The following is a 26,577-nucleotide window of genomic DNA, read 5'->3' as shown; positions in this document are numbered from 1 at the left end:
CCAAGCGATTAGTGGGGCAAATTTTTTTTAAGAATCCACCTCTGATCTGTTGAAAGGTAATTTGTTACTTTAAGATTGAATAAGTTTGAATAATTCTACAATTACAATACTAATTAATGAAGAATAACTAGTTTTATAGGAGGCGAAGCACTAAAAAGCAACCAGCAATTTTGTTAGAAAGAAAAGTAGTGCAAGTGTAGACTTTTGGAGAAAAAATATAAAATAACAAGTTTGACAACATCCATGAGTAGAGAAGCTACTACATTTATTTCAGTATGAAAAACATCTCAAGCAGAGTGAATGAAAAAGTATGAAAGACACGGACATTATTGCTATAGAATATATTCTCAGTGAACATTTGAATCAGGCAAAAATTTAGCAATCTATCTTTGTTAAAAACTGAGATAAATACAAATTTCTTGTAAAAAAATATGTATTTCTGAGCAGTACCAGAGAAAAAAGTGATTTATAGAGGAGGAATAGTTAGTAGCAAACATCTGAATTTGTCTTATTCATCATATATAGATCAAGTTATGGGCATTTTAATTTTAAAATTTCAATTGAATACAAAAAGTTATAGAAATTACGTTAATTACCTAAATTACCAGACTGACTCGAAGTATAATGTTATAGTAGATGCGCTTTTCAAATATCAGACGATAAAACTAACATTCACGTGAATTGGAAAAAGATAATAAAAATATATTTTTTCAATCATCCATTGTCAAAGAGTTTCTTGTTACATAACTTTCAGGGATAAAGGGTTGGGGCAATGACGATAAAAAATTTTAATCTGCAATTTTTAGCTGTTAAATATTGGGGGAAATGGCGGTGCTTTTACACAAAGTGCCGGTTTATCACTGATTATCTCCTCTCCCCCCTCCTTATTTTTGAAATAATTTTTGAAGGGTAAGGGGGGGGGGTTGTATTTTTTTTTCATTTGACTAACTTACGCGATGGGCCCTAACCCTGCAGGGCTCACTACACAATAAATCTTAACCTAACTTAAAACAAAAAAATACTTCTCTCCTCTTTTTTCAAGTTTAAGAGAAGAAAGAAGGTGGGTTTTCAGTGCTCCTTAGGGTAATTTGTGTGAAAGCGCCGTTAATATCCCCTCTTCCCTGCATAACTTTTAACTGAAGTTGAAATTAGTGTGGAGCGATGCGAATTGTTAAAAGAGAGACAGGTTATTAAAACTTTATTGTCTGATGACACAATGTCGAAAGAATAAAATTTAGCAAGAATAAACTTATGACCGTCACCAAGCTTAAATAAAAGAAATATATATAATAGATATATTAAATAAATCATTTAATAAAAGTGTTCATAGTTGACATACTATCGACGTTATTCTAATGTCATTATGACCACAGGATTATGTTGCATGGTATGATAACACGAGAAAATTAGGTATTAGCTAAAAAACCTAATACTAATAATAAGTTTCGCGGAAAAAATATAGACCTTATAGGTTAGATAATTTAAACGAGAATGCATCTGTATATTTATTGATTTAAAGCGATAAGCGGCCAATTTAAGCAAATATATTTTGTCTAAATGGTTTTCTAGTCAAACTAACGAGAAGCTAACCTCTTGAAATGCGTCAAATTTTCCCATAGAAAATTTTGATCTGGTGCTTTAAATGACCAAATTTTTTCTTAACCGTCTATCAAATAAAATCTTAAAATAAATAAACAAGGATCACTATATTTGTTGTAGTTCAGGTTCACAAAAATAAAGATTTTGATATTTCTTTTAAATAATAGTTTGCTTTAATTCTTTTATACATGTTAGAATTCAAAATTGAGTTTTATTAACAATTCCAAAAGGTAAAAAGGGGACAGAAAAATAGCTTTAAACCGACCCAAAGCTTAAATCTAAAATGAAATAGACTAAAGATTTAACCCCGAACTTAAGTGAAGCTATCCTAAAAATATTATTTAAATCAGTTCAATAGATATTTAATTCTTAAGCTTAGACAAATTAAATCTACTACTGGATATAATAGGTTAGGTATACATACAAAAGCACTGGTTGGTAGGCCAATTTGCTTAGATAGATTGACTTATGTGGCCCAGATAGGTATACTTATCAATGGTTTTGAATTTGTGATTTTTTTTCACGCATTTTACATTGACTTAAATAGTTATTAGCAGATAATTTTATATAATAAAAACTTTTACTTTTTTCTTGATGTTATCTCATTATATTTAAACATTGTATTAAAATAGATAAATTGCCTGTAAAATATTGTCATAAGATGTTAAAATAAACCTTCCTTTTTTATTATGGTTTCCGATGCGCGGCGTGTTTTGCCCCCTTCTCTATCTTACTTTAATTATATTTCTCATGCACATGACGGAGCTATAGACAAACTCCCGATATAATTTCTCCTGCCCCCCCCCCCTCTCTTCTTTTATTTCTCTCTTTTATGTAACTCTCCTTTTCATTCACCCCCCTCCCCCTTTAGAGTTTACAAGATCCTTTAGCTTCCATCTTTCTTATAATGTCCAGTTGAGTCTTAGTATTTACTGAGTTGAAGACATTGTAGTTACGAAAAATAATAAGACCATATAGTGTATATATATATGCGTGTGAATTAAATTAAGCAGCGCAGTGCAGGGCAGTTGTAAGCGCATCAATGTATGTGTTCATTATTTCATACCTCTGCTGAATTAAGTTAAAACTAAAGAGACGTGAATTTATAAATTCCCACAACGTTTAATGTTTTAATACACATTGATAATTAAAATTTTAGTATTTCCACAAGCGATATAAAAGTGTGTGTGTGTGTTAAAGTTATTGTTTTATAGTGATAATACAAACATAAAGTTATTCTGTATTGTTATTTGTTAATATTTTTGATGGTGTTTCCTTTAAGTGAAAAATAAGTTAGTTTTTATAAAATACTCAGGTAAAGTTTAATTTTCGCGTTTGTTTAGACGCTTGTAACTTTATGTGAAGATTAAAAGAATATTGCTCTATCTATAATACAAAGTTAAGCGATGTCTGTTTGTCCGTCTGTCTGTCTGAAGCTTTAGATCTGAGTAGCCACTGAATCGATTGGGCTCTAATCTTCAGGGAATGTACTTACTGGTCCTGTGATGTTTATTTTTACTTTTTCTTTTTTAAGAAGTTTAAAAATAGACAACCCCCCCTCCCCTCAAGTGCCCCTAGAAGCATCTAGGGGCATAGCCGCTAGTAGAGTAATAACATGATTGTCTTCTTAAATAAGCCTCTTAAGGGGAGTTTCGTCGTATTTTCACAATAGCCTTTGATAGGTTATCTTAGGTTGGGTTAGGTGATTGCCCCGCAGGGTTAGACATTTGGCCCGCATGGTTTGAGCCCCCCCTTCAGGGGCTAGAAATGGGACGAATAGCCCCTTAAGAGGCGATGTCACGAAAGGGACTATACCCCAATGTTCTTCCATAAGCTTTAATATATTATATTTTTAGGAAAAACTACTTAGTAGACTGTTTTTGGCTAGGTTTAGGAAATTCCATCCCTGTAGGGTTGTCCATAGGGTTTGAATTTTCTTTTAATAGCTGAGTTAGTGTGTGTGGGGGGGGAGGGGGGGGGGTGTTGGTTTTTGAAAACAAGCAGAAATTTTAGGGATTCTACCAAACTTTGTTAACAGAAAGACCAATTTGTCACTCTGATTTCTCTAATTGCATCGAATCAGTAAACTTAACTGGTGAACTTTAAAGACAATTGATAAATTTTAACCCTCCAGTTTACAAGGTTCACTTGAATAAGAATCTAATTTAAAATGAAAACGTCTTCATTATTTTGTTTGATAAATGTTATTAGAAATTTTGGTAGAAATTTTACTCCACATGGTAAACCGCACAGCACAAATTGCCCTCGGCCAAACAGTTTGATTGATTATTTTTAGTTTTTCTTATTTCAATAAGTAAACAAAATTATTAATGTCTTTACAATTTTACTTATTATCTTGTCCTAAACTAAAGGTTTATTGTCTTCTTATTAAGATCTCATAAATGACTGAAGTTATTGTGGTTTCCTTTCCAGTTTTATGTAGCTCCTGAGTAGGTCTTCAGCTTTTCTCTCTCTAAAATTTAAGTTTCATATTGAGGACAAAGACGCAAACAATAGTAAGAGCAAAATAAATTTTTGATTTTTGGAGAAAAAAATCTACAGCTTAATTTAGTAATTTTAGCTTAACTTTATAATCGTTTTTAAAATTTTATTTTTAAAACAATCATATTATTTAGGTAGCAATAGTAAATATTTATTTATTAGAATTTTATCAATTTAACCAAATCCTTGAAAATCTTACAATTTTCAATTAAAATATTTATAACTTTTTTATATAAAAAAAACCGCAAGTAAGTACTATTTTTATCTTTCATTTTAAATTATAATTTATTGAATTTGATAGCTGAATTTGTGGAATTTTCCTTAAAATTATTGTAAGACTTTTACAAGCAAAGTAGAATGATGTCTGTCTGTCCGTCTGAGGAAAAATCCCAAGAAACTCCAGTGCCTATTGTGTTATTTTTAGAAAAGCCTCCATAATCATATAGGTAGGTTTTAATATGTTTCTATCAAACAATAGATAGATCCTGCCAAAAAATTTCATATATGATTTAACATATAAAGAAAAAAACTAAAGCTCCAAAAACTGGTAGATCCTTTAAGCTTATATGGTGCTCTAATTTAAATATTATTTATTAACCATTTGTTTAACAAGATGTAAATAAGAAATAGAAAGTTGATAATAATTTATTATAATTCTGCAATATTGATTTTAGTTTGCATATTTTGGGATATCAAGGGAAGATGGAGTTTATACATTCATTCATAAATTTATCATTAGTTGTTGATTATTTGCTTTTCTATGCACTGTAAAACCTGGAAGTATTTGTTGACTTACATATTTTTTTTATGTCGATTACGGTCATTTATTAAAACTATACCAACAATGTTGAATTAAGTCTTATATCTATAATACAAAGTAGAACGATGTCTGTCCGTCTGTCTGTCCGTCTGAAGCTTAAGATCTCAGTAACCGCTGAACCGATTGGGCTCTACTTTTCAGGGATTATACCTACTGGTCCTGTGATGGTTTAAAGCTATTTTCCTGGGGGTTGGGACACCCCCAACCCCCCAAAAAACTAAAAAAACCACCACCCCCCAAAAAAATTTTCTTTCTAAACCTAAAATTAAAATAGTGGGGTCGACTACCCCCCCCCCCCAAACCCCCCCCCCCCCCAATTTTTTTTTTAATTTTATTTTTAAATCTAAAATACGAAAAATTGGTTTGATTAAACCTCTTGGGGCAAAGCACCTAGAGGCTAGGGGCGAAGCCAATAGTTGATAATATAACAGCATACAATTTGTCATGGCAGTTTGAGAATAAACAAACTTGTCAAGTACATATACCCTCTATTTTTTGACTGTTTTGTGAAAACTCTATTTTTGAAAGGCTTCATTTATATAACAAAATTTAACATTTTCTTGATTAATTATATTCAATATAAAATTATGAAAACTTTCACTTTCTAGAATATTTTTTAAGGTGTGATTTGCTTTTTTATGTAAGTACTACGGTGTAGCTTTTTTCGTTGCTTCGCTACTCATGAACATAGTTAATAAGATATTCAATAGACATTTACCAGGGAACCTTAGATATATTGGAATCATTCTGGTTACAAAAGTTTAATAAGCATTTTCTACAATTGCATTTTTTGGCTTACAAACTTTTTAACTTTTAATTAATCTTGACAGGGTTGTATATTAGGGTGGGTCGATTTTGGACATTTTTTTTCTGAGGCCAAAGCGGGGATCTGCAAATGATTTGTATGAGTATAATACACCTCTGGATGATTTAAAATTTATCCTAAGTCTTAAAACCGCTGACGACCAGACATTCAATTGTATAGCTATTTGTAAATGGGAGTCAAATGGGAGAACTATGGCTTCATTGTGCTCCCAGGAAAGGCATTGAGTAGTAGAATCAGAAACTTTTGACCGTTTCAAAAAATCTCGTTCCTAGCCTGAGAAAATCTAAAAAACCTCTATAAATTAGACAATTCTCAATAAACCTTTAAAAATTGTGGTTTTTTAGTGATTTCTAAGGCTAGGAACGAGATATTTTGAAACGGACAAAAGTTACTGATTCAGCTCCTCAAGGCCTTTTCAGGGAGCACCATGAAGCCATAGTTCTGATTCAAAAAATATTTTGAATGTCGTCTTTACATATTAATAAGTAATGGAATATATTTTTCAGTGGTCGCGTTCTAAAACTCAATTTTTTAAAATTCTTTTTCGGCCAGAAATGTTTTTAAGGGTAATTTTATCTGTTGCATATCCCCTCTTTGTCTAATTCCGATATGAACCCGCCCTATTGTATATACTATACTAGCAGTGTCCAAACTTTTCCACCATTAATTTTAATCTAACGGTAATTTTGTTTTTCATTATTGGGTTAGTGATTTAATTTGTCTTATCCTTCGATTTCCCTGGCAGTAACGGATTCTTGTGTTGTTAGAGATGTAGTATTAACTTCTTAAAACAGGCCCTACCCCGTCAAATTATATCTAATTAAATCAAATTAAAAACCCTTTGCTTAAATATAGATGTCATAATGTCATTCTATTGGCTGGTTGGCGAAAAGCTACTCTATAAATTTGTCTTATAAGTTGCAATGAAATAATCAGAATTCAAATGACAATAACAAATAATTTGTTAGAAGGATTTTTTACGAAAGATACACTGAAACAAGGATGACAACATCCATAAAAGCAAAGCACTGAAACGGTAGGGCAAACGGACATTAAAACTTGTATAGTGTCAGAACTGAATAATCAGAATATAAATGTATAAGAGTCGAAGCAAAATTGTAAGTAAATTTGTTGAAAAACTGCTTGATACAGGATAATGTCTATGGACATAATTACATTTTTAGGACTTGATTATAGAGTTGCTTCGCTTATAATATTGTACTTTGTTGTCCCAGAAATTAATATACCAAAAATCAGATTAATCAGATAATTAGATCACATAAAAGTTAGTTGTTAAAAAGGCAAAAAAAACATCAACATGTTTAAAATGGACGCACGGACATTCTGGTAATGATTATAGAGTTGCTACGCTTTCTAAGTCGTACCTTACTACTTAAGGAATCAACATGCAAAGTTCGAAACTGCTAAGACAATTCTAACATGCCTAAATTAACAAATAAAGCTTTCGTTCCGAACGGACGGACCGACCCTAATTATAGAAAAGCTTCGCTTTTCAAAATGCAAAAAGCTTCAAATCTTAAATATATCATATATGTATTTAACAAATTCTTCCTTGAGTTGACTTAATCCTATTGACCCTCAGAAAAATATAGTCAAGATAAAGAAAACGCCCAGATATTTTGTTATTATAAGTAAGTTTCGTAAGATCAAATTGTATCTTTTTTTGTAGCTAATCTACTCTATAAGCCTTGGAATAGTTTAGTTTGGGATTGCCTTATTCACACTCAGAAACAAACTTATGTCAAGATTTTAACAAACTTTATTTCTTTAAGTAAAAGATATAGGATGCTTTTTTCCCGTAATGGAACCCCTTTCCTTCATATTAAGGCACTCTGTGAGGCCTCTATGACATCTCATTTAAAGATTCATATTTTTTTCATTTGTAAATCAGTAAAGACGATAGAGCAATTTTTTCCATAGATCTATAATCAACTGACAAACTGTACAGTTTAATTAGCAACCGTGCTGAAAAAAAAACATATTACAGAACAAGTAGCTTCGCTACTTTTGTACATAACCATCATTGAGTTTCCCTCAATTTTTGTACAGAACACATGAAACTCCCTATTGGGTTATAATCCATCATTTATAGAAAATCTGGTGGATGCTTATATAATATAATTTTATATTGCTTCAAGTCAAGACAAGGATGACAACTCACAAAACTATAGGTTCAATATTTATTAAAATAACACTTGTGATTGACTTACAAACGGGGAGGGTTGTGTTAATGCGTAGAAGTTCATTTGTCTGCGGTAGCTTCGCAATCCAAATTTAGTCCTCTATCTATAATAGCAGCATAAAATAAAATATAACTGAAATAGACAAACGTCAGAGTGAATTATAGAGATAACGTCAAAAAAACAGCCGTGGTTCTATAAGCAGCTAAGAAAAGCACCCTTTCTGGGCCTTAAGACGCACGTAAAAAGTAAGTTATAAAGTAGCTTTGTTACAAAGACCCATTGGTTATAAAAATTTTATTGTAAAGGGTTTGAATATCACTATTTTAGCAAAACAATATTAATTGAAAATCTATTGCATGGTAGTAAATTTACTACATTTCCAAAGGAGTAAAACCAGTTCTGAAATGTAAGAAGATTCTTAAAAGGACTCTCCACAGAAAAATCAACTTTGGATTTTTGAAAATCTAACCTGAAACTATTATTCTCTGATCAATTTTAGGCATTTTTTGTTTTTGTGGCATCGCGATCGAAGCCCTTTGAAAATTTTGTCCGCCGCCTATTTGTACTGCCGCTATAACAATATATAGTACACTTTCCTCCACTCAATATATGTTTGCCGCTAAAGAACATTTGCTCCATTGCAACCGGCCGCTCTACGATTTATCCTCTTCCTTGACTGGACAATCCTGCCGCCTCCATTTTGTGTTCGCCTCCGCCAAATATAACTATCTTTTGCTGCAGTTGCCGCATTCATAGCCCTTCTCCGCCGCTACTCCGCTATACATTGCTTACGTCGCTATACACAACACCCCCAGCCTCCATTTAATTTCTGAACAAGGGAGAGGGGAGCATGTATTGAACCGCGACATACAGCAATGAATAGCGGAGTAGCGGCGGAGAAGGGCGATGAATGCGGCAACATAGAAGCTAAAAATCACTAAAGCAGCACAAATTGAATGGCGGGAGGATTCACTTAAAGGCGGTTAAAAATTTCTAAGGGCTTCGATCACGATGCCACAAAAACAAAAAATGCCTAAAATTGAACAGAGAATAATAATTTCAGGTTAGATTTTCAAAAATCCAAAGTTGATTTTTCTGTGGAGAGTCCTTTTAAAGGTGATGCTATATATTTTTTTGACCAGAAAGATAAACCTTTGAACTAATAGATCCAGGTATTAGCGAGATCTTAAGTGTCAGACAAACAGACAATCATCTTTTTACATTGTATTTTTACAGTAGCTATAAGTAGCTGCTGTAATGATAATTCCAAATTACAATACCAAAATAGTTTTAAGGCAGGGATATAGGGACAGATCAATTGCATATGAGTAAAGCTTAAATATAATGTTTTTGCGTATTCTTGTATTCTTGAAGACAGAATTGTGTCCTTTATTTTCGGGTAAATTGATTGTACTCCTATGAACCTATCCCTTGTATACCTGTCGTTTTAGGAAATTTTGTTGCTTGAAATTTCTTTATAGTAATCGTGCTCAGTTTTAAATAAATTGTCACGTAATTTCAGCTGTTTTTTTTAAACAAGAAAACGTAAAAGTTTTATGTTTTACTTTACAACAACAAATAAAAAATATAATTTCTTTGTGATAAATTTTAACCTTAAAATAAAAGATTTATTTAGCACAGCTACTCTATAAATAGGGTGCTTCCAGTCTTGTATATTGACCCATCAAGTTTAAATACGAAGTTCTAAACAATTGTCATGTTCAATGATTTATAGACAGTTTTCAAATTTAAGTGATCCCGTTTTTGGACACCATGAAAACTGTCCCAATTTTGTATAACTTTTGCGGAACATGTTCCAGTTCCGTCATATTTTTCTTTCCCGAAAAAGAGAAGGGGGGAAGAAAATCTCTTCAAAAGAGATGGGGAAAACCCCCTTTTCTCCCATCTCTTTTTTCTTCCCCCCTTCCTTTTTTTTCTTTCCCCCTTCTCTTTTTCGGGAAAGAAAAATATGACGTAACTGGAACATGTTCCGCAAAAGTTATACAAAATTGGGACAGTTTCCATGGTGTCCCGTTTTTGCTGCGAAACTTAGAAATATAAATGTCCTTTTTTTGTTTAAAACCTTCATTTTATTTTTAAAGATTTTTTTTCAATGTTATTATGATAAAAGTTATGCAACATTAAATGTAGGCGTATATAATCTGAATGCTTAAAAATAATTATTTAATATGTTTCTATGCTAATATTTAAATTCGAACCTACGTTGCAATTTTAAGCAACAGCAATTGGGTTTAATATTAGCGAAATAGCTTTATAATATTTTAAAATTTGTACATAGGTAGTTAATATGCTTATTTAAATAGGTATATAATTTTCTTGAAATATAAATTTTTACAATTAGTTCGTAGGTTGTTAATTAAGCAACTTATGCATCTTTTATAATAGAGATAAAAGTCAAGCAATGGGTATATTAAAAAAAAAGAAAGTAGTAGCTGTCTATGGTGCCCTAGCAAAATGGGGATAGTTGTCACTGCTTTTGGCCTTCCTTGTTCTATTGACGTCAGGAAATACCCTATACCCCATCTCTTACCTAGGGTGTTTCTTTCCCCCTATCCTTTCTCTTTTCCTCTACCATGACATCAATAAAACAGGTAGGCCAAAAGCGGTGACATCTATCCCCATTTTTTAGGGCGCTTAACACAACTACAAGAAAGTATTATAAAACTCTTATTTTAGTTTGAAGTAAACAAATTCAGTATGCTTGATTAGCGAAGAAATAAAAAATAAGAACTCGACTTGATAATGATTATTGTCTATTATTATGATTATTGACTGTCTATTATTGTAAAGTCTAATGTTAGATTAGTACATATATGGTTAGAGGTTTTGGTTAAATAAGAATCATAATAGTAGAGATTTAGAAATATCTTATCATTTTCACTAATTTTAGCAAGTATTTGGAAATTTTCCTCTAAAAACAGTGTTTTTCATCGTAATAATAGAATTTAGCCACCATGAGAAAATTGTGTAATTTTATAATTACAAATAATATCCCATTAACAAATTTAGTCTTATATTTGAAACTTAAAATAACCCTAAAAACAAAATGAAACGCATACCTTACATAGCAACTGAGTAAACCTTATTAATATGTTAGAATACTATGACCAAAACCATCAGAGGAATGAGCGAATGTATTCTTTCACACATTTGTGACTTTGGCTTCAGATTAGGAATTGTGTAATAAACAAGGATGAAAACATGCAAAAGTAACAAAACAAAGAATAGACAAATGGAACAAGTGAGCTATGGAGCAGATGTTACAAGGTCATATAGAGAGAAAACAAGGTTACTTATAAAGAAACACTTTGGAAAGGATATCCTCCATAGCATAACCGACTGACCTACAGACCGATAAGTTATATACTAGGTTGGCAGGGGGAGTTATCACAAAAAAATATCCACCTAACTTAATAAGTAGTCGGGAATTTAATTATTTCTCCAAATAAGTTTATGACGGAAAGACAGACGTACATATGTAATTATTGAGTAGCTTAAGAATGTAAAGGATAGTAAGTTTGTAAATGTTTATCTGGCAAATGACGAGAACATTTTCTAATGATTATTCTTTTCTCCTCAATATCCTAACTTAAAATTTGCTTGTAACTCTTTAAAGAAAAAAAATATTTTAGATCGGAAATACCAAATCTTGGCTACCCAAAAGCAGCGAAGCTACTCTGTTACTGTGATATGAATGTACGTCTTCTGTTAAAATAGCAGCTTCACTCTACTTACATTTTTCCTTAAAAAGTACTCACTAACTCACACATTTACAACATCCAGAAAGCTCTAAAATTAGACTCATGAATCAAAAGGACTTATTGGTAGTTCAAATATATCTTCATAATAAATGTATCATGCCTACAAAAACGATACGAGTTTTTGGTTATGAACATACCTTAATCATAGAAAAGCCTTTTTAAAAAGAAAACATTGAAAATATGAATTATAAATTTTTCAATAATATTACTAAATAACAATTTAATGTTCTTTTGATGTAAACCATTGATAGACAAAAATGACATCACCTGTTTGAGCGAACTCAAAAAATAGACAAAAATAAAGAATAAAAGAAAATTTATATGCTTTAATAAAACATATTACTACTTAAACCTAAATTCGATATTAATCTGTCGTAAAAATGATTCCTTAATTTTAAAATGATTATATTATGTTAGAAAGCCTCGCTCAAAAAGTAAACATAATGTTAGATATTTTGCTTTCTAAAATGTCATTATTACTTAAGCGGATGAAGACTATAATAAAAAAGTAATTATTAGATTGTTTATTTCAATGAATCAGCGCAATATTTGCAAGTCTTATCTTAGATTACATAAAATTTTGTCATACAATTAAAAATTTAATAACAAGGATGATTAATTTCAAAGACTACATGACAAGGAAAGAAGGAAAGAAAACAAAGTCAGTATTTATTTTTTACTTTTAATAAATTTGAGATTCACATAATTCTATAACTTTTCTACTTGTTAGCCTAAACGTTGCTCTTTTTAGACCACCTTTATTTTTCCAAATATGCACAAAGACGTGATTTCTTACAGCTGTATATAAAAAATATATTTGTAGAGTAGCTTTGCTCCAAAACATGAAATACCAAAGATTATTACTAAAAGAATCGTTTAATAATGAATAAATATAATGAATGATTTTTTCAAGTTAGATGATAATAAATATAATTTGTAGATTTTTATTTAAAAGGATATTAAATTTTATCAGATATTACTCAAGACGGTATATTAATAGTATATTCCATCTATGGATGTAGAATATACGTGGATATTATAACAGGAGAATAAAATGTAGTCAATTTAGGTTGCAATTTCCCTTCGCATTGATTGGGCGGGCTGTTTATCTAGTAGGAGGAGTGGGGATGGGGAAGATCGTTATTTTAGCCCGCTACAGAGTTCACTTTTTCATAGAACATGAAAATCTGATGTAAGATCCAAATAATATTATATTCAATCACTCTAAACTTTGCAGGACAAGACAGTTTGTAAAATTATATCCCAATAATAATCGAAAAAGTCTTAAGATGATCTCAAATGATTTAGGGCATCAGTCGAAGTTGACTTGTTCTAACTTTTTCCTGGGATAGAATTGATTTCTTTATTCACTTTATTATGGACAAGACATTTCCAATCCTGAATAGAAAAACTTCATGAATTTTTGAAAAACCAATAGTTAAATTTATGTCCGGTAATATAAGGTTGAAATAAATTGATAAATTGTACAAAGACAGAAAACTATTTCCAGTATGGCTCCGAAACCAATTTATATCCGCTTTATTATAAGCAGTTCTCAGTCATACTAAAATAATGTACAACATCGTATTATAGACAATTTTCAATGAATATTAAAATAAAAATCATAAAATTAATAGTAGTTTTGTTAGCCCGGGCCTGCGACCATCAGCGGAAAAACTGTCTATAATACGATGCGATAAATAACCATTATATCTGGAGACATGCTTTGTTTGGTTTACATTTCATGCTTTCTTGATTCTTTTTAAAAACATGTTTAGTTACTCTATTATGAAAGCTTTGTCAAGATATAAAAAGCTGATAAAGTGACCGTTTTAGATTTTTAAAAAGAAGTATAATGATAAAAGATATTATGTAGAAACACAAAAAAATGTATAATCATGGTCGGCCCGTCCGTCCAGGACAGTTCTTTTCGCTAATTTAGACATGTTATAATTGTCTAATCGATTCCAAACTTTGCATGATAATTCTTATAACAGTTAGGTACAATATAAGAAGCGTTTCAACTCTCTATACTCGTTATCAGAATGTCCGTACATCCACATAAAAAAATGTATTCTTTTGATAGCAATTTTTTATGTGATATAGATATATTTTTAGTAGCGAAACTACTCTATATTTTGATTTATTTGATTTTTTTATTTATGATTCCTATCATAACAAGATACAATGTTATAAGCGAAGCTTCTTTATAATCTAATTCTAAAATGTAGGTATGTACTTAAACAGTATCCTATATTAAAACAGTTTTGCAATAAATTTACTTACAGTTTTTTTGACTTTACAAATTTATATACTTCTTCGCTAGAGTTCTCAAAAGTTGTGTTTATTAACCAAGTTACTGACCCTGTTATTCAGAGTTTATTGTTGATATGATTTATATTCGCTTTCTAAGCCGTTAAGCTGTCTGCAGATACATTTAGTTTAAAAACCAAAACTTTTGTACGAAAAGATTGCTTCATTCAAGATATCATATTCTACAAGTAGATTTAGTTAGTATCTTGTTATATTTAATTAACTAGGATATCCATTTTTATACTTTTTTTTGTAAAAAAGTTTGTCTATAATTCCCATTTAAATGTTGGTATACTAACATCAATGGTTTTAAAATTGCTGGATTAACTTGACCAATAATCGACTGTCGCTACAACTAGTCATTTTCTTCCTTGTTAGATTTCTACAAACAAAACAATGAATAGGTATTGTTAACATAAATTTAGTTGTATTAATTTTACTTCTTGCTTAGTGTTTCAGCTAATAAGTTAATTTTTTGCTTCAATCTGTTTGTGTGTGTGTGTGTGTGTGTGTATGGTTATTTGAATGTGCGAAACTTCTCTATAATTCACTTTGTCAGTCTGTTTGTCAGTACGAAACACTACTAGGGAAATATGATCTTCACGGATGCTATTCAAGAAATGAAAGCTCAAGTTTTTGTGTTGAGATTTCCGATTCCAATGAGTGTCCAGTATTTAATTTACTTGGTCCATTGGTCTGTCAGCCAGGCTACAAAAATGTAAGAATTAAAAATGCTTTGTCATTTTTTATCTTATTCTTTTTCTATTTGCTAACATCTGCTCCTGAAAGCGCTTTGCAAGCATTTTCTTTTCCATCCATGATTTTATGTACTTCCCCACTGATCAATGCTGTTATCCTTGTTTAAATGTTTATACAAGCAATATGTGTGGGAATGTGATATTGTTTTCAAAATATATTTTCTATATAAATGCTTAGCTATAAAAGTTGGGAGGTTTGATATCTCCTTCTTTAGATAAAAAGATGTTCTTTGACTAATTATGTATTCTTATCAACTTAGAAATCATAACCTATGTGAGAGATAGATTTAACTATTTGCGAGACAGGTTAACCTTTTTAGAGATAGAAAAATACTAAAAATTTTGTGACAAAAAATATTAAATTGTTAGATTAATATGTATCCTAGATTCTATTTAAGATAAGAAGGAAAAAATATTACAACCTCCTTACTGTATTATTAACACCTACATGACAAAAGCAAACATAAAATGCGTATTTTTTGCACATTTACAAAAACTGCAAATGTTTTTATGTAAGGATTTTCTGCATTTAGAGACTTTCGTCAGTTCAGAATTGCAGATAGCTCTGTCTGTACGGCTAAGGGGTGAAGATATAAACTTGAAATCCTGAAACTTATGCGCACCCAGTCTATACATTGTTTTGTCTGTCAGTCTGGTGGTTATGGTATAGGAGTCATTTTATTTTGTTATTGGAAAAAAAGTAATTTTCTCAGCTGTTCTTTTGATAATAAATCAGGACCAAGTTTTATTTCTAACCAAATAATAACTTCGAAATTTGAGCGCTTCGTCGCTTGTAGGTATTTTATTGGTCTTGTTTTGTTAAAAATAAATTGCATGATTGTTTTAATACAAGATTTCAACTGAGATTATCACATAACCTTTTTTTTATTTACCTATGTACATGTGCATAATTTCATAAGATTAGCATGGAGGGAGATGACAATGACATATAAATTGATCTACACATCTATCTTCTTCTTATAATTGTAAGCCTTGAAAATGAGAGTGGTTTCATTCCCAATGGTGTTAACAAAGTTCAAAACCCTGCTGCTATGTTAGGCACGTGACATCAATAGTAAGAATAAGGGTAATGCCTTGATAAACAGGCGCAAATCATTACCCATCAATTAGGACTTCCAGAAAAAGGTCGTGCAGTCAAAGGGTTAGTTGTCTATCGGGCGTATTGACGCTTTACAACAAAATTATAATAATAAGACGCGAAGTATGTTTTAAGGTGCGCGAAGAGAACTAGAACTGGAATCGGCACCAAACTCTCCAGAGGTCATTAACAAAGTTCAAACCGACGAACAATCTTTATTTTTAGAAAAGCTTTGTATTATAAACTTCCTTTTTTAATGATAATGACATATTGTACTAACTAAGACAAAAATTTTATGATTGGCAGCGCAGAAATAAAAATCACAGAACACTCGACAGAAATATAGATAAAACGCATTTAAATAGAGTGTATAATGAAGATAGACAATTTGATTATCTCAATTATTTAGTATGGATTGTCAATAAAAATTTTTCTTTCGATTGCTTAAGTTTTTTGACCAGCCTATAAACAAGAAAGTTATCCTGACAGACAGACGAACGCACGTAATATCCAAGATATAGAAAGGCTACACTGCTAAAAATAGATAATTTACTATGTCTGTGACCAAATTAATCTTCCCCTTGCAAGTAAACCGCAACCTATCCTTCAACTTTAGCTCAGAGCTGTTATCAACTGCATTAACACATTTAAAAAGTCTGCCACATATGTCACTTGAAAATCTATAAGTTTAGTCAAAATTGCATCGTTCCTTGTCTATAAAAAAATCCTTTGGCATAGTTCGATTAAGTTAAAGCATAGAATGTTTTCAATTATTTGTATTATACAAACAAGGAGGCTAGTCATTTTATGTAAGTAAAAATCTGACGACCATACCTTAACAATTGTTGAATAGCTGTTCTACTAAAACGTAACTTTTTAATCATTAGATTTATTTAGTGATTTGATGAGACTCAAAAACCAGACATATCAAGCATTAATTTACTTATATATTTAAAGAATTTTCCTCCTTCAATGAAAACCACCACATTTTGTCGCATGACAGACAAGCCCCTTGAGGTCAACCATATACATGTAGTTTTTACAAACCGCAGGTGTCATTCTCATACTAACTATACAATATTTGTAAATATGGTTTCAAGTGTTTGTTTTTTTGAAAATTTATCAATGATATTTGGATCATGGAAAGAAAACGAAGTAGCTAGTTTCGTCGTATTTTCACAGTAGCTTTTCTTCTATTTGTAGTAAATACGGCGGGCTCTAACCCTGCGGGACAATCATTAACATTTACTTAACCTAACCTAAAATGACCTATCAAAAGCTACTTTGAAATTTACGACGAAACCAGCTACTGCCTTTTCTTTCCATGATCCTGAGATTTTGCTAAGCTCAAAATGCTTCTCTACAATCTTGATAAATATATATTGAAGGTCCAAAAGTCAATGTGGTTAAAAAATTTGAATTTGGCTGTTGAAAAATATCCATACCTATGGCTTTGGCTTAAGATTATTCAAGCTTACGGCAGCTATGGAAAGCTTGGCTAAAGTTTGTTGTCTAAAAGAGCCGCTGAAAAGGAGTGCTGAATTTTAAAATTAGTATTTGGTTAAGCAGGATATTAATAGCGGATATAAAGTTCCCTGAGAACGAAGCCAATGCAAGCACTAAAATTTAAGGGCAAATATATTCAATCGCATAGTTTTTGATAAATTACCTAATTAATTGTAGAAAAGAATGGCACAAAACCCCGAAATCTCGTGCAGAAACTTAAAAGACAATGAAACCATATCCTGTCATTCAGCTAAGGACGTTGTTACAAAATTACCTAAATTTAATAATTTTTGTTTCTGAAATTTAAAATATTGATTTTGTCCTGACTAATTACGTTTCCTAAGAGCTTTATAGATTTCAGAAAAAGGTTAAGTGTTTATGATCGAATAATTATTTTAAACAAATATTACTTGCTTATTTGAAGCAAAGCAATCTAAAACTTCAATCCAACTCCAGCTGGAACATTTAAAATCTTAAAAAGGTATTTTTTCAGCGACGAATGAATCTTTAAAAACCTCTTTAACATCAGCGAAGCAATTCCAAATTTTGACAATGGTGTCAAAATATTTCAGTTTGTAATCCAGAATAGTTATTTCTTTCATCGTTTTATAAACGGCTTTCTGCGGATATATAATGTACAATTATAAGATTAAAACTAGTTTTTTTTAGCCCCGAGATGCCGAAGGCGCGGGCTAAAAAATCTGGTTTTAATTTTATGATTGTACATTTCTATATTCGTAGAAAACTGGATATAATACGATGCTAGACATAGTTTTTTCGTATGGATGAGAACCGGTTCCTATCCACCGGATTCAAATGAATACGAGAAAAAAAATTAAGCAGCTGCATATGGTAGAAGAAAGGGGTGTACTGATTGAATCCAGAATCAGTGGAAAAATTGCTTTTTCATGTGGGAATTTACAACACGGTCCAATGATTCTAATAACCGGGTTCATTAAGACAACATCACTGGTTAGGTACATGAATGAATTGTTGTTTGATGGATAACCCTTAGAAAGATAAGAATTTATCAAGAAAAGGAATATTTACAAAAATATCCTTATTGAGAATGTCATCAAAACTAAGATACAATATAAAACAATTACACAAAAATCCATTTATGCACCTAACCAATTATGCCTCCATGGACTTCATAAAAAGCATAATTAAGATATTCATAATGATAATTTAGTAGTCTCTGTTTTAAGAATATGTATAATTAATGTCTTAATTAATGAAAGCGCTTGTTACAATTAAGAACTTTATAGTGAAGCTTGTCTGCAAGTATTTTGATTGGTATTGGATATTAAGAAATTTAACTCATACATAAACTATTTTTTTTACATTCTTGTAGCACAAAAAAATACACAAAACTAGAAAAGAAAGGTTGGATGGATGAAAAATTCGAAAGCAAAATATCTTAATAAAAATTAGTCTGTATTAGAGTTATAGACAGTTATTTGTAATATCTCGAACGTATTTTCTTTCATCTATCAAACTAGGCTGACACGAATAATGTTGTGTTTGCCAAAGAAAAAAAATACTTGCATATTTTTCTACAGCTTACTAATACACTCTTTATTACAATATTCTCATAGTTAGTAGGAAAATTAGGCTAAAGTGTTGCTTTTCAGACTAATTTTTATTTTTAAAATGACACGATATGTAATTTTCTTTCTTATTGTTTGCCTCGTAAGTAAATATTTTGTTTTTATTTTCTATTTTAACTCTAGTTTCAGTAATAATCAATGGTTGTTTTTATTTTAGGTATGTAGTTTGATATAAATGGATTTCTTCCAAATGATTACAGCCGCCTTATTTAATGGCAGCTGCAATTTAGCTGCAGCTGAGTGTTGTTAAAAAAAGAGTCTGCGTTTCTGAGACTAAAACTACTACAAAAAAAATGATTTTAAAATGCTTTTAAACGCAGCTACAGCTGCCGAGCCATGCCTTAAATATTTAACTTGAAATGAAATGAATAAATGGTCTCGATTTCAAATACATCAAATAACAATACTCACATACATATACCAGGGATACGGGGATATGATAATAAAATATGAATTAACATCTCAGAATTCTTTCAATAAATTTTGGTAGTTATCAGAAGGACGAAATGGTTGCAGATAAATTTAACCAACTTTTTCCTCTCCATCCCTGCATACATTATATCAAACATGAACACAATTGCTGCAGGAAGGAAGGGTACATTAGTTTTTCTATTACACTAAAGTCTTAAATAACGTTTTTTATTCGTTGGCTTAACAACCTTAGGGACTTTGGATTTTGAATCTTTGATTTGTTGGTTCTTTAGGTGAGTTCCAAATGTTTCAACCAGAAAGGGTAATTTTGTATATCGTCATCGGGGATGTACATAAATTCATCGGTCATTGTCATTTCCCTTTAGTTCCCTGCAATTGCTGTGAAATTTAATATCTTTTCCACAAAATTCTATGTTGTTTTTCTAATTGAGTTTGCATATATTCAATGACTCAGCCACGTTTGATCATGAACATACATAGATGTACTGTAGTTGAGTGATCATGTAGCTTTTTTTTGATCTAGAAGAATTCTTTTAAAAGGTCAATAAGAAAAAATGACATCAAATGTTTTATATTTTACACCAAAAATATTGGTTTACCCCCCCCCCCCCCTCCAAAAAAGGAAAGGAGACTAATCAGACGTTTACACCCCCCGCACTCCAAAATTAAAAGCTTGTACGTCCTTGCTAATTGCATCAACTTTAATTGACTCACATTGAAATATACATTTCACATCTGCAGATGTATTCTATATTATTTTTCTCTGTGTTTGTATGTATAGTATATCAAATTATGCAATTTCTTTTTCATCTATTTCAATTACCACTGACCATTAAATTTAATGTATGTATGAAATTTATAATTTCATCTAAATGGAAAAATAAATTTTAGAGTTTTTGTTTTTAAGATTAAAATTAAATAAATTTTCATAATTGGTTACTGGGTAGTCCCTCAGGTTTAGGTATAAGACAAAAATACCCACTCTTCAATATTTCAAATTATTTAAAAATAAGTGGAATGTGATTTCAGTGCTCGATAGGCACTATCGAGGGAAATCTTACGAGGCAATGCCTAAATTTACCTTTATGATTATTACTAAAGATTTACGTTAAGTTTTTAAAAACTAGATTATTCTATAAATTAACAGGATCTGTGTCTGTCTGTCATTGAGTCCCCCACCAAAAATTTTTATATTTTCTTTTTCTCTTCAAACTAAAATTGAATCAGGGGGAGGGGGGCTCAAGTGCCACTAGAGGCCTTAAGAGTCCCTGCCGCTAGTTTAGGATAAAGACAAATGCTTGTAAAACATCTTTATATTACTATACATAATTGATTTAAACCATAATTACTTATAATCTGCGTATTATTTCATTATTAGGTGAAATATCACTTCCGCAGATATTACCCTTGGTTTATATGCGCAATGGGAATCAAAAAAGATTTTTTTATGTCAAGTAAAGTAAAAACTGTACTAGAGTATAAAAACTGCTTAGTAATTAGCAATGAGAGGATCTTAATACTCTAATCATATGGTGTCTTTGATCTTTGCTGTGATATTTAATTGGCGGAATAAAATTTATGCGGAAGTAATAGTACACCATTTTCTTGGACAATATAATCTTAGTTATTAGAATCTTATTTGACAGTTGAAAAATTAATTTTTAAACAAATAAATTTTATCAAAAATCGGAGCCTTTTAAAATTTTAACGAAGCTTCTCGCTAAATGGTTAACATTGTACTGTCCGACTATCACTTTCATTATGACTTTAACATCCTTGTTAATAGTTGGATTTTAAAATACAATAATAATAAATATTCATCGCATTGTATTATAGACAGCCTTCCGCTGAGATCAAAATAAAAAATTATCAGGTTAAAACCGAGGGCCTAGAGTACTGGCTATAATTCAGTACAATACATGATTTTTCAGTATGGCTGAGAACCGGTTCTAATATTGTGGATATTAATCTGTTTTCAAGCCATAGTAGAAAATGTTTTAATCTAAATAAGGTATTTAACAAAATGTCAAAATAGGATTACTTATCGTAGAAATATGCCAACATTTTTGTTCTTCTTTCTCATAAAAGTGCAGACTTAAAAATACAACCTTATACCAGATTTTCGTGTTCTCTAATAAAGCGAAACTCACAGCGGGCTAGAATAACGATTTCCCCCTTTACCCATCCCATCCCCAGCTACTGGACAAGCTAACTGACAAATAAATGAGTTCCATGTTTGCAAGCTAAAGTGAAGACAATATTCTAGATACATTCTTTCAAGAAGTAATTTAAGCTGTAATTATCTGATATTTCTTCCAAAACAAAACATAAAATACAGAACATAAATAAAATTCAATCACAGTTAAAAATTTAAATTTCACAAGTTTTCTTGCATGAGAAAATGTAAATAATAATTTAGTATGACAATTATACATAATAAATAGTTGTCACTCAGGAATAATACAGTAAATAGGAAATTCATGTTAGCAGCGGAGCTACTATATTATTAGGGTAAGTCCGTTCTTTCCTGTGTCTAACTGTTTCTTATGATTTGTATATTTTTTAAAAGCTAGATAACTTTTTTGTGTGTTTATATTGTTTTCTGGTTTTGGGAGTTTAATGTTCTTGTTATAAAAATTATGTAACTGGACAAAGCGTCTCAAAAATCAGCCATGTGACGTCATAAAAATAAGGGATTATTTATCTTTTTTTAAAGGGTTTTCTTTCCCACTTCTCCTCTCATCTCCCTCATTTTTATGACGTCACGTGGCTGGTTTTTGAGACACTTTGTCCGGTTAAAAAATTATGGAGAGCTTCCAGTAGTTGCGCTTCTAAAGGACTAGCTTGTCCCTGTTGAGTTTCTACACAAGGAGAAGATTTGATTATTCAGCTTTTTTTTAAAGCAAAGCTTTGCCATAATTGGGGTTTAACCGACGACTGTTCAAAATATTTTTATCGATTTTAAACATTCATGAAAATCGAAGCTTTATGTGTATTAAAAAATCAGCTATGTGACGTCATAAAAATGAAGGATGAGAGGAGAAGTGGGAAAGAAAACCCCTAAAAAAGAAATGGTTAATCCCTCATTTTTATGCCGTCACATGGCTTTGTAAAACTTCAAATTTGATATGAAACAAATTAAAATGACGACTGAACAAGAGATATTGGTTCAAACTGCAAAAGAATAGTCATATCGTCAATTGCGATGCTCCTGTATTTCTGTTAATGTTTGTTTGTCCTCTAGACTTCTTTGTTGAGCTTAATTTTAAAGATGTTTTCATTCTTGTTATCTATGAGAAAACTGCTGAAAACATGCATTTTCACTTTTTAACGTTATCTTAATTTTAAATTTCTTTATCTTGTAACGGTTTATTCATTTTGTTTGATTTAATTTGCATATTTTAAAGAGAATAAAATCAATTAATTCTGTTATATTCAATTCAATAATTGTTTTTTTTTGTAACCAAAGAAGGTGTATCAACTTTTTCACTTTTTATTTAAGATAGCTAGCCGGCTCTTTTAGTAAGTAGTAGATGTAAAATTTTTCATAGAATTCAGATATGCAATCGTTTTTTTTGTAGACCTCTTATTTTTTAAGTAATTTAAGTTTTTTAAAAAAATAATTAAGTCGGTTTTAAGGTATATACTAAAACGCAACAAAATAAAAGAAGAAAATGGCCAGTATGAACAAAAATAGTAAGATCTTTAATTTGACACCTTACTTTTAAAATTCTGTTGAGTAATTATTGAAAAAATCAATTTTTTTAATCTTGGTTTAATAAAAACTTTAAACCTAAATATTTTATCAAACAGACATAAAAAATATGGGTTCATATATACCTTTAGAATCAGAAAAATATTACGAATCCATTCTTAGCGAAATTGAAAAAGTTTTAAAAAATTGTAATAAAAAATAAAAAAAATAAAAAGTTTATTTTAAGAATTGTAACTACTAAACTAGCCAATCACAAATCGCGAAAATTGACGAATCGCGAAGCTTAACCTATAAAGTTAACCAATAGAATTGCCAAAAAAAAAGGAGAACGTTCATACAATATATAAAAAAGATACTACAATAAATATAGTGATATTACAACATGTAAAGAATGAAAAATTATGAACAAATATGCATCAGTCTGTTTATAAACTTCAAAACAATGCAGTCAAAAATACATTATTGTTTCTTGTGTTTAAAAAATATCTGCTACATTGCATTGTCTTTTGTTTAGGTTTTGTTCAGGTTTTATTCAAGATAACCCTTTAAAACCGAAAATTATGATTCTTAAAATAAACTTATATTTTTTATTTTAGTTTTATAAAAGTTTTTCAATTTTGCTTAGACTGGATTCGTATTATTTTTCTCATTCTAAAAGTATATATATGAACACATACTTTTTATGCCTGTGAGAGGATATTTTTAATTTCAAAGTTTTGATTAATCCGAGGTTAACAAAATAGATTTTTTCAATAATTACTTAACAGAATTTTAAAAGTAAGGTGTCAAATTAAAGATCTTACTATTTTTGTTCATGCTGGCCATTTTCTTCTTTTATTTTGTTGCGTTTTAGTACCTTAAAACCGACTTAATTATTTTTTTTAAAAACTTAAATTACTTAAAAAATAAGAGGTCTACAAAAAAACCGATTGCATATCTGAATTCTATGAAAAATTTTACATCTACTACTTACTAAAAGAGCCGGCTAGCTATCTTAAATAAAAAGTGAAAAAGTTGATACAACTTCTTTGCAAGAAATACAAAACAAGGGCATTTATGCCCATATCAGTGCAGTACTAACAAAAATAATTAATTGCATTGTAACAAACTATGGTATCATAAAATGGACAATTATTTTTTCAATTATCAAATAAGAATAAATATTAAACAGTTAAAAAAGTTTCAGAAATCTATCTTGAAAAGCAGTTGAGAAAATCACGAAAACTTGAAAATCTAAGAATCGATCTAGCACCCCAAATAATAGACAGATGGACAAAATAAAGTATAGATTAGATGGGCATATGTCATAGGAATCTTCACAAAAGATTTCAACTGTCTATCTTGGATAGGAGCAGAGAAAATCACGTTTCCCCCATACGGACGGACTGACTGACGGACAGACAAAGTGAATTATAGAGTAGCTTCGCTATTAATAATCAATGAGTAACTCAATGACGAGTTGACGCTAAGACAAACGTTAGTTACAGAATATCTGTGCTACCAATAAATGTTTACCTTGCAAAATAATGACTTTTTCATAATCAATTTTGGCTCTTTCTGTTTCCGTTTGTTTATATAATAAAGGGCATGATAAAAATAAGAATAAATTGTAAACAAAGGTTAATTAATTCAAAGAATCAACACATAAAGTTTAATATAAATGCAGAATTTTCAACTTAAATAACACAGTAAATGCCAATACTTAAATATTTAATTTTTTTTTAAATTTTAAACCGGCTCATGCAGTTTTATTATTTGCTTATAAAATGGCAACAGCTGTGGCTGTGATAAAATCTAAAAAATATAAACCTGATTGTTTTGATAATTTGACAATTTAGGGGTGTCATTTCTGTAGAGGCGTTATCACTTCCCCCTGAAAAAAATTGCATACACTAATCTTCTATATCAAGTTTGTTGTGAATATAATACCTTGACATTTAATTTAAGAAATTATATAAATCCCTTACAAACTAGTCTGTTTAATCATTTAAGGCTACGAATTTTTAAGTTCAAATCTAGGATTGAGGGATGTCAGATGTGGTTTTTAAAGTATAGCCGGCTGACTACACTAATAGGGCGGACAACTGCCATAAGTTTGAAGCCAGTAATAGCTGCAGCTGCCAAGTCTACTAACTATAAATTTGCTTGAGGTGTTGTTAGTTGATAGCACTAATTACAAGAGCTTATAAATAGCCAGTTGTTTGAAGGGTGTTGTAGAACAATGAGTCTGAGATTTTAATTTGCCAAAACTACAGGGACACAGCACTGACAGCAACACGTGTATATATAGTTTTAAAAATGTATCAAACAAGGATGATTCTTTACATAAATAGAACAGAAACGAAAACATCCACTTTAATATTTTAGTTTGGGAGGCCGGTCTTTACCTTCTTTTCCCCTTTTGTAGATTTATTACCTCCTCACAATACACTGTGCACGCCACATCTTTTTCAATTTTAATTATATAACCTTATTATTATCGTAATTATTTATTTCCTCGTTTAGTAGTCATTTGGCTACAAATATACCTCTCTGGAGTGCTTTAAAATTTCCGGAACGAATTGATTGGAGAATTGTACAAAATTATTCGCCAATTATCCTTCTTATTGGTTCAGTTTTTTGAATTATATAAAGTCTTTGATTATAGAGTAGCTTAACACCTAGAAAGGGAAATGAAGAAGAGAAGTTTACTTCACCATATGGTCACAAACAATCAGATAATAGAGTTAACTATACTAGAGTAATATATAATTATTTAATAGAGTTACATATTCCTTACAATTCTTCTAACCAATTTCTCAAGAATATGGTGTTTTTAACTACCTCTCCTCGTTTTTACCCAAAAACTAGGCTTCCCAAATTTTACAAAAGAACTAACTTATCAAATTAATATTGATTTACTATTTTTTTATTTAATATTGCTGCGCCACTTCTGGACGCAATTGTTCTATTGATAATTGTTTAAAAGGGCATTTTCATGAAAAGAGAGTAAAAGAATTAAGAGCCTATAATTATTAGCTATTGTTGTAAAAAATTAAATCTACAGCAATTACCCTTTTTCATTGATCTTAGATGATAATTATATTACGATGATGCCAGCAACTAAGTAATGCTAGTTAGAGCCGAGAACACATTATTGTTTACTACGTGAGAAATTATCAAATTTAAAGGTGTTGATTTTTTATTTAAGTTAACAAATTTTTAATATTATAGAATTGTACTGATATAATCATTTTTGAAATTTCTAAGAAAATTAGGCAAAATGTTATGAGATAGAATCTCTTTACGTCATAAAATGATGGCATATTACAGATTAATATATTTTTTCTTTGATAGTAAACGCGCAGTCGCAGTCCCTAAAATTTGTAATTGTTGATATGTTATATGTTTGGCTCTATAGATTGCTTTTTT

The 26,577-nt window shown here is 30.5% G+C and overlaps 1 protein-coding gene across 1 annotated transcript in view; it reads left to right on the top strand.

The window, feature by feature from the left end:
• Positions 1 to 2,510: 2,510 nt before the first annotated feature.
• Positions 2,511 to 26,577, top strand: part of LOC145328038 (uncharacterized) — a 30,753-nt gene continuing 6,686 nt past the window's right edge. Inside the window, exon 1 of the mRNA XM_080171591.1 lies at positions 2,511 to 2,914. The gene's annotated coding sequence lies outside the window, so the exon portion shown is untranslated. The remainder of the gene's footprint in view (positions 2,915 to 26,577) is intronic.

Source organism: Acartia tonsa, chromosome 1 (assembly GCF_053477335.1).
Source record: "Acartia tonsa isolate MP-2025a chromosome 1, ASM5347733v1, whole genome shotgun sequence".
In the NCBI taxonomy this organism is placed as follows: Eukaryota; Metazoa; Arthropoda; class Copepoda; order Calanoida; family Acartiidae; genus Acartia; species Acartia tonsa.
The sequence above is the reverse complement of the archived record's forward strand: the minus strand, read 5'-3'. Positions and strand labels throughout refer to the sequence as shown.